This window comes from Rousettus aegyptiacus, unplaced genomic scaffold, assembly GCF_014176215.1.
Source record: "Rousettus aegyptiacus isolate mRouAeg1 unplaced genomic scaffold, mRouAeg1.p scaffold_m13_p_10, whole genome shotgun sequence".
Classification (NCBI taxonomy): domain Eukaryota; kingdom Metazoa; phylum Chordata; class Mammalia; order Chiroptera; family Pteropodidae; genus Rousettus; species Rousettus aegyptiacus.
Window position 1 is genome coordinate 53,464,856 of NW_023416285.1, and position 10,537 is coordinate 53,475,392.

Here is a 10,537-nt window from a genome sequence, read left to right on the forward strand (position 1 = left end):
CTTTTGATAAGTCTTCTTCCACATAGGCTTAAAGTAAGAATTCAGATGTATGGTTCATTAGATTTACATGACACCCTGTTACCAACTTCTCCAAGCCAGGAGTGAATCTAAATATGTCATGCATTTATAAGGACTCTATTAAAGTTTATCTAACTGAGATTCAGTAGAGAAACTTTTTAAAAAGGGGAGCATCTTAATATGGAAAAAATACCTGTTTTCAAGATGAAAGCTAACAGGTATAGATACTGGTCTTGACCTGGACAATGTTTTTAATTTAATGTTCCTCCTTTTGTTTTGAAATAAATCAGCATCAAATCTGAAAAAATAAAAACATTAATTTGACTGATTTGGCTGTAAATTATTTCCCTCATTTCAAAGAACCATAAAATCAAGGAAGTTCCCATAATATGAAAGTAAAAGACAAATTTAGGAACTACATTAAACTTAGTTCCTACATATACTTTGCAATTATTCATTACTTGACTGAATTTTGGCATCAAATAGAAAGTATAATGACAGAATCTTTTATTTTATGTTAATCTTGGAATATAATGGAATAACATAAATATTTTTAAAATAACAGTGCAGTCTCTTCCTCTGTTAGTGTTATAAGCATGAATTTTCTGCTACGAAAAAATATGAAAAACTTAATTTATTATCAACAACCAAATATGTCTAACTATATGTAATAAAAAATAAGAAATGATGTTAAGACATAGCACTAGCTAGCAAGTCATATGCCCAAGTCATAATCAGAGAAATACAAAGTGATTTAACTTGATACTCTTTTGGATCATAATAGTAGGTATAGTTTTGTTTTTGTTTTTGTTTTTGTTTTTTTAAGAGTGGGGGAATCCTCTCTTCCAAGTATGTAATTTTCTCTCAGTGGAATCAGTTAACAAACCTCCCACACTGAAAGCCTCACAGAAGGAAAAGAGTGCTCATATATAAGCATAAAAATATTTACCTCATTATGTACTGTACTACAACATGTCTGGCATTCAGAAAAAATTACAAGGCATATGAAAAAACAAGAAAAAAATTCTAATGATAGAAAATCAATAATCAGAACCAAAGTTGGTTGTTACATAGATGTTGGACCTCTCAAACAAGGAATTTAAATAATTTTGATTAAAATATTGCAGATGTTAATGGTAAAATAGACATGCAAGACCACACAAGTAATTTTAACACAGAGATGGAAACTATAAGGAAAAATCAAATGAAAATGCTAGAAATCAAAAGTTCACTAAGAGAGAAAAAGGATGAATTTGATTGACTCATCAGTAAACTAAACACAGTCTAAGAAAAAGTCAGAGAAGGTCAAAATGTGTCTCTTTCTTCTTTATTTCCTTTCTTCCTTCCTTTCTTCCTATCTTCCTTTCTTCCTTCACTTAGTCATTCAAACAATGATTATTGAGTAGTATTATAGACTCTAGAGAATATGAGAAATGCAACCCAGTACATAAAAACTAACTTTGGGACAAAATTAAAATAAGGACTTTGAAATTTAAATCTCCATGATATTATTTTTGTGCGTGTGAATAAAAAAGTTGAAAAGCTGCATGTAAACTTAATTAACTCCCAATTTTAGACCGTTACACTAAAAATTGGTATTATTAAGCTCATTATTTTTTGGTTCAACAGGATAAAAAAAAACTGTGAATTATGCTTGACAATTAGAAAGAATGGACAAGAACAATAAATATAAAAGTGGCCTTCCTTTACTATTCTAATCTCATACTCTACACACAGTGGTGATTTTAGATGGACCAGAACATGTCCTTTGATTTTGTAATAATGGAAATAGGATATCTTTTCTTCTTTTATAGCTTTGCTCTTAGAAATGTCAAACTGTTTAAAAGAGAAATTCTAAACAAAAATATACGACAATATTCTTGTATATTGTTGTTGCCGTAAGTGTGCAACTTATAGTTGGATTTTTGTGATGTATTTTTCTACTTTAATATTTAAAAAATCTCTTCCAGTTACAGGAAAATCTTTAACCATCTATCTATACCAATGTTGCAAAGTTAACTCTGAAGGACTTTGAAAATTCTTGAAGATTATTTACGGATTGCAAAGAGGAGCTAAGATAAATATTATGTTCAAGTATAATTTAATATAATAAAATATTAGGTCTGAAATATATGGAATAACCTGAGAATTTATTTAAATACTAGATAATGTTTTGATTACTGATTCAAGTAAAGCTCTACTTATACATTGTTCCTCATATTGCTTACATTTTAATTTGGGAAGCCAATAAATATATAGAGATACTGAGGAGTCAGTTAGGAATATCTGTCTAAATTTGGGGGACAGCGATTGAGAATGAATCTAGAGAATTAGGAACTGATTTTAATCAGCTGGTTGCATGTGGCAATTTAAATGGTTAAACTGGATAAGATCATATAGAGAAAATGTGTAGAGTTAGAAAAGAAATGACTGAGGTCAGACCCCTAGAGAACATCAATATTTGTGTAGGAAAAAGAAAAGGAGTCTATTCAAAATACCAAGAAGAAATAGCTATAGAAAGAGAATTATAAGATTACCAGAAAGTGAGTCTTAATCACTAGTTCCAAATAAATTGGTGCCCCTGGGGCAACTTATTATTTTTCTACTATAATTTCTCATCTTTAAGGTATTATATTGAGTTATTAGTAAGTAATATAATGGTAATAATAATAGTTGAAGGTTAAAAGACATATAAATTGCCCTGCACATAGCAGCTCAGTCAGTTTTGGATACTATAATCATTGTTATGACTTTTGCTACAGTGAACATTATTAAAAATAATAGATTACAGAAGAAAATTTTAAAAACATGAAAAGAGCTATTAGCTTTGAACTAGAGGAGAGTCACCATATTCTTTGAGACTTAAAGGAGACAAAGTTACATTCAGATTTATTAAGTTATTAAAGAGTCATAATAGGGAAATGGATAGTATTTAGGCTTGATGGACTCAATATTGTCTCTGAAATAGAAAAGGAAATTCATACTAATTGGAAGCTTAGAAAGAGTTAAGTAAGTTGGCTAATTCTAATGTCAACATGACAAAGTTTGATAAGGTCTTCAGTGACCAACAAAGTTCAGAAAACAAACTTACTTTAGGATCCAGCTGATTGGAAAGAGTGGCTGTAGAAATCGAATTAGTGTTAGGGCATTTTTCAGGTAGCACTAAGAGAAACAGAGTTATATTAACTATCAAGATAATATTTTAAAAAGTCAAGGATGAACTCTGGGCTGTGTAAGTAAGAAACTGAGACTACTAGGGAATAGAGAGAATGGAATATAATCAGAGTGTTGAAGGGTGTGGTGTTCTATAAAAACAAAGAAAAATTCTTAGCTTCTACCTGTTCCACCTTTCAAAATATATGTCATGGTTACCTCCTTTTGAAAAACCTTGGTTTCTGTTACCAGCAAGATGGCGGAGTAAGTAAACACGGTACTCATTTAGTACCACAACCACATCAAAATTACAGCTAAATTACAGAACAGCCATCATGGAGAAACACTTGAAGTCTAGCTGAACAAAAGTCCTATAATTAAGGATATACAGAAAGTAATGTGGAGACTGGTAGGAGGGGTGGAGAAGTGAAGAGCCTGGCTCTACACCTATGTGTGGTGGTTAAATATCAGGAAGGATATTTCAACTGCGAAGCTCCCCACTAAGGCCTGAAGGGTCCCAGCTACACACAAGACTCTTCGGCCTGGTGTTCCAGTGCTTAGTAGAGAAGTCCCTACAACTTCTGTCTGTGAAAACCAGCAGAGATTGTAGCAGAATGAGATAGAGGCTGTGGGAGTCCCAGGCATTCCTCTTAAATGGCCTTCACATGCACTTACCTACTGATAGGCTAACTTGCTATGAGTTCCAGCTCTAGGCAGCAGCTCAAAAGGTGCTAGCAACATACAGGGATGAACTTATTTTTTTGGCTTCAGGATGAGGGCTAGACGGGCAGTTTTCTCCCATATAGAAGTGCTGGCAGAAGCCATTGTCTCAACATTCAGCCCTCTCCTCACTCAGCCTGCACACACAAGTGGGCTAACATTGTTTGCCCCACACTAGTCATTCCCTGAGACCCCACCCCACCCAATTTGAGGGCCCACCCAAGCTACTTCCAGTGGCTTTTCCATACAAACAGCCTGTCTTGGCTTATGCCATAGACTTTCCTAAAATCTAACAGAGATTCACAAACCCCGGATAAGAAGTTGGCGTTGGCGTGTCCCATAGCCCTTGCTAAACAGCCTCAAACCTGGGACTAGTGGCTATTGGCATCAGTTCATAGCTTAGCCTCTCTCAGGCCCCTTCAGCAAAGCATAAGTGGCTACCATCTGTAGATCACTTTGTAGATTATACTAAGTGGACCCAGGCAGGGCACAGGCAGCAGCTTACCTTGGCCTGCACCAAAGCACCTCCCAATAGGCCCTTGAACCAACATACCCAGTGGCCAGATTCAGACCACATTAGAGTACCACTCAACCATGTCTACAAATGACATACCCAAAAGCCAGATGGAGCAGGCACCAGAGCCCTACTAAAGCAAATCTTGGTCCATAGGGTCAACTCCTATATAATAACACTATAGTCAGAGCCCAGTTCTCACAACCAATCAGCCTGAGGGTTGGTCCCTCCCATTGATGTGCAGAGAGCAACCAAGGCTCAACTACAACAGGAGGGTACACACAACCCATACAAGGGACACACCTGAAGCACTCGGCTGTGGTGACCAGGGAGATTGTACCTCTGGGCCCCCCAGGACATCTACTACATAAGGTAATTCTGCTAAGACTGAGAGACATAGCAGCCCCACCTAATACATAGAAACAAATATGAGGAAGCCGCCAAAATGAGGCGACAAAGAAACAGTACCCAAATAACAAAATTGAACAAAGCTCTAGAAAAAGAACTAAACAAAAGACAAGTCATCTACCAGATGCAGAGTTCAAAACACTCGATGATCTCAGTGAGAACTTCAACAGAAATAGGAAACACAGAAATAGAGACTGAAAACATAAAAAAGAAGCAGTCAGAAATTAAGAATACATCAGAGGAAATCAACAACAGATTATACGAAGCAGAGTATTGAATTGGATTTGGAAGAAAAAGTAGTGGAAAACACCTAATCAGAATAGCAAAATAAATGAATGAATGAATGAAAGTAAGGATAGTTTAAGGCACCCCTGAGACAACATCAAACATACCAACATTTGCATCTTAGGGGTAAAGAAGAAGAAGAGAGAAAGCAAGGAATTGAAAACCTGTTTGAAGAAATAATGACAGATAACTTTTTAACCTAGCAAAGGAAATAGACATACAATCTCAGGAAGCACCAATAGTCCCAAACAAGATGAACCCTAAGAGGCCCACACCAAGGTATATATCATCATTAAATGCCAAAGGTTAAAGACAAAGAGAGAATCTTAAAGCCAGCAAGAGAAAAGCAATCAATTATCTTCAAGAGAGCAACCATAGCCTGTCAGCTGTTTTCTCAACAGAAACTTGACAGGCCAGAAGGGGTTGGCACAAAATGTTCAAAGCGATGAAAAGCAAGTACCTACCACCAAAATTACTCTACCCAGCAAAGCTATTATTTAGAATTGAAGGACAGAAAAAGGGCTCCCAAACAAACAAAAAGCTAAAGGAGTTCATTACTACCAAACCAGAATTACAAGAAATGTTCAAGGGACTTCTCAAAGAAGAAGAAGAAGGAGAAGGAGGAGTAGAAAAGGAAGGAGATGGAAAAGGAGAAGTATAAAATATATAAATAGTAAAATGTCAATAACTATATATCTATCAATAGTTACTTTAAACGTAAATGGATTAAATATTCCAATCAAAGGACTTAGGGTGGCTGAATGGATAAGAAAACAAGGCCCCTACATATGCTGCCTACAAGAGACTCACTTAAGATCGAAATACACACATACAGAAAGTAAATGCGTGTGAAAAAGATATTTCATGTGAATGGAAATGAAAAAAAAAAAAAAGCTGGGGTAGCAATACTTATATCAGACAAAATAGACTTTTAAAAAAAGGCTATAATAAAGAGAAAAGGACCCAGTAATCCTACTTTTTCTGAAGGAAAACCCAAAACACTACTTTGAAAAGACATATGCATCCATATGTTCACTGCAACATTATTTACAATAGCCAAGATATGGAAGCAACCTAAGTGTACATCAATAGAAGACTGGATAAATAAAAATTGATACATATATAGAATTACATATACATATATACAATGCTTCTATATATGTATTTCTATGATATATATATATATATAGAAGCATTACTGGGTAATGCTTCTATATATATATATATATCATAGAAATACATATATAGAAGCATTACCCAGTAATAAAAAGAATAAAATCTTGTCATCTGCAACAACATAGATGGACCAAGAGAGTATTATGTTAAGTGAAATCATACAAAGAAATACATGATTTTACTTATATGTGGAATCTAAAAAACAAATGAACAAGAGAAACAGAAACAAACTCATAGATACAGAGAACATTTTGATGATTGCCAGATAGAAATAGGTTTAAAGGGGTGGATGAAATAGGTAAAGGGATAAAGAAGTACAAATTGGCAATTACAAAATAGTCACAGGGTTGTAAAGTACAGCATAGGGAATATAGTTCATTATATTATAATAACTGTGTATGGTGTCAGATGGGTACTAGATTTATTATGGTATCACTTTGTAAGTTATATAAATGTCTAAACACTATATTGTATACCTGAAAGTAATATAATATTGTACTTCAACTGCAATTAAAAAATAAAAGAGAATTAAAAAAGAAAAAGAAAAATCCTTTAATGTTTAGACATGAATGAGAAAGAAAGTGAGGAATTAAAAGAATAGAATACGATAGAAAGATTAAAGGACTAGAGTATTCTATGAAGTCAAAAAACAAGTTTCCAATTTTCATACCTTTTCACATATCATACAATGTCATTCCCCTGTTACTGCCTCTGCAATATCTTCTCATCACAACCAAATTAACATAAATTTCTAAGCTCATATAACCTTCCTCTTTATGCTTTTCTCCCTGATCCATTTGTCTTTGACTTTCCCCATCCCTCTATCTTCTCTGGATTAGTTCACCCTCTTAGAGTTTTTTTCTTAAAACCTACGCATCCTACCACTTATTTGCATTTACAATTTCTTCATCTGTTGATGCCATCAATTAGGGCCTTGGAAGGTTTAGGTTCTTGTAGGGGTTCAGAACATGTCACTCAAAGATTTGCCCCTGTGATATGTGGATTATTTTGAGCTAAAGGCAACTGAGACTCTTTGGGCGCAAGAAAAATGTCTGCTTCCCCGCTTAACTATTCAGAAGAATTTAAAAGAGGAGCTTGGCCCATGATAAGAGTTAAACCCAGAAATGACTTTTTACCTATTTATATGGTAGGGCAAACTAGTAATTACAGAATATATACCACAATTTCCCTTTCTGTCTCTGCAAATCTTTCGTATATGGGGTTTCCATACATTTGTATATAATTAAATTTGGTTATATTCTCTTCCTAATCTGTCTCATGTCTATTTGATCATTAGACCAGTCAAAAGAATCTTAAGGGTAGAGGAAAGTTTCTTCCTCCCCTGCATTCTCAATACTTTACTTCCTACTATAGTGTGACAAATGTGAACCGAGAGAGGCAAATTGAGGGCTCTGGTGAAGATTTGGGGTTAAGGTTGTGGCAAATTATGAGCATGAATAAATCAGGGAGATGGTAGAATGATGACTAAATGCACTGTGAACTCAGCTTTGGTTGGAGAATATAATTTACAGTGTTCAAGGTTATCCATTATGAGAAGCAAAATGAAATACTCAAAAAATATAGTTATTTTGTTGGTATCTAAACTGGTTTAAATTATTAAAGTTCTGTTTATATTATCATTGGTAGCCTGAACAATGGAAATGATTACATGCCAAAGAATGCACTTGAAATTTTATTTGAGGAAAAGAAATGTGGTTCTATAACCAGGAAAGAGTGGTAAAAACATCTTAAATAATTATCAGCCCAGTTGGTATGAAACCACAATGCAGACTCAGCATATTCAATGTGAAGTAACAGAAAGAGTATAAACAATTCAGAAAATATCTTGCAGTCTTCTGCTGGCTCAATCTGTATACCTTATTAACAGGCCTATCCGAACATGCTGGTAGTATGAAGTAACATGGTAGATAAGAAACTGAAGAAAGATCTTCCAGTCAAACCTAAAAGGAAAAAGACAGTACTGCAATATCTATTAAAATTATACAGTACTCTGCCTCTTATGCACAGTTTTGCTTTCTGCTGTTTTAGTTACCCATGGTTAACTGTGGTCAGAAAATATTAAATAAAAAATTCCAGCAATAGCATGACAAAATCTTATGTTGTCCCACTACACATGCCCCAGGATGCGGATCATCCCTCTGTCCAGAATGTCCATACTCCATATGCTACCCACCCATTAGTCACTTAGTAGCTTTCTCGGTTATCAGATCAGTTTTAGTGGTCACAGTGCTTGTGTTCAAGTAATCCCTTATAGTGGTCTAGTACTACAATTCCTGTGTCATTCATCTCACTTCATTATATCATGTAGGCACTGTGTTATTGCACCTTATCGCAAGAAGAGCGAGTGCAAGAAGATATTTGGAGAGAGAGATAGATTTTCATATAACATTTATTACAATATACTGTTATAATTCTTTTATTTATTATTATTGTTAATCTCATATTGTGCCTAATTTATAAATTAAACTATATCATATGTATGTACAGGAAAAACATAGTACATATAGAGTTTGGTGCTATCTGTGGTTTCAGGCATCCACTTGTGGTCTTGGAACGTATCCCCCATGGATAAGGAGGACTTCTGTATTCCCAAAATAATGTATGTTTGCATACAGAACACACACACTCATTCATATAGTTTGGCAGAATATATTTTATAACTATTATTAGTTAATATTCTCCAGTGCCTACATAATACATAGTGTATAGTAAGATTTTAATAACTACTTGTTGTACAATTAATGAGTGAGTGAAAATTAATAGCCAGGTTCTTCAGTCTAGTATAAAAAGTAATATTTGTTTATTTAATATTGTTAAATATTCACTCTTTTAGTCAATTTTGAAGAAACAATAATTATTCTTATTTCCCAAATAGTTTATTCGACATAAAATATTACTGCATTCTACATTTTAAACCTTTCGATCTAATTGAAATCTAGATTTTATTAAAATAATTTTATTATGAAAAATGACTGGGCTGATATTTTAAGAAATCACTTAAAATTATTTCATTCTTAAAAATCTATTATACATTTTTTAGTTTCTATTTCTATTTCAATTCAGTATCTTTTGCCTATGTTCTTCCCTGCCATTGCATTGCTTAGTCTATTTCTTCTCCTCTCGTCTCGTCTCGTCTCGTCTCGTCTCGTCTCGTCTCGTCTCGTCTCGTCTCGTCTCGTCTCGTCTCTTCTCTTCTCTTCTCTTCTCTTCTCTTCTCTTCTCTTCTCTTCTCTTTTCTTTTTTTTAACGCCTATAGCACCTGGTATTTCTAAGTGGTCTTCCATCCAAATACTAACCAGGCCCGACTCTGCTTAGCTTCTGAGATCAGACGAGATCGGGCATATTCAGGGTGGCATGGCTATAGACTATTTCTAATTTTCTATAAGGACTTAGTTTAGGACTTAATGCTGAAGCTTGACCTTCTTGTTCTACCATATCCTTCTCATGCCTCTTAGCATTTAGCCCATTGTATTGTTATTTCTGTGTCCTTGTCCAGAACAGAGCTTAATGAGGGTGAGTTTAGTGTTGAATTTCTCTCTTTCACATCTCTCACATTATGGGACACATGATCAGTTTTTTTTTTTTTTAAATGCCTGCAGCATCTGGTAGTCCTAGATGGTCTCCCATTCAAGTACTAACCCGGCCCAACCCTGCTTAGCTTCTGAGATTAGATGAGATAAGGCATGTTCAGGGTGCCATGACTGTAGATCATGATCGGCTTTTTAAAAATGTAGAATAAATATATGAATAATGATAGCAAAGGGAATGTTGCTATTTATAAAAAAAAAAGACTGTATTTTCAGCTCTTATCCATAGTACTTATGCTATTATTTTTCTCACGTGAGAAAAATCATTAAAAAGGTCAAAATGACATGACAAAGCCAATCGAGTTTATGACAAGGTATCTCAAATTTTTTAAAAAATTCTTTTAAAAAATCCACTAGCTTGACTTTGGGTATGGTTTGGCTTCAGCAGTGGAATATTCGAGCTTTAAGGCTGAAAATCTATATTAGACTCTTGGCTCTTCTACTGTTTCAATGTGATCATGAACAATTTATTTAAACTCTATGGGCTTCAGTTTCCTTATCTCAAATTGGCTTATAGTATTAACTACTTCATAAGTTTTCTGGTGAGCATGAAATTAATTAATTTAGACAATGAGCTTGGAATTGTGGCTAGCACATTTTAAGGCCTCAATAAATTATTATTACTGTCATTACTCATTTCTCAGAAAACTACTTT

General features: G+C 34.3%; 1 pseudogene; it reads right to left on the reverse strand.

The window, feature by feature from the left end:
• Positions 1 to 9,542: 9,542 nt before the first annotated feature.
• Positions 9,543 to 9,661, reverse strand: LOC118608840 (annotated as a pseudogene).
• Between the last annotated feature and the right edge of the window lie 876 nt (positions 9,662 to 10,537).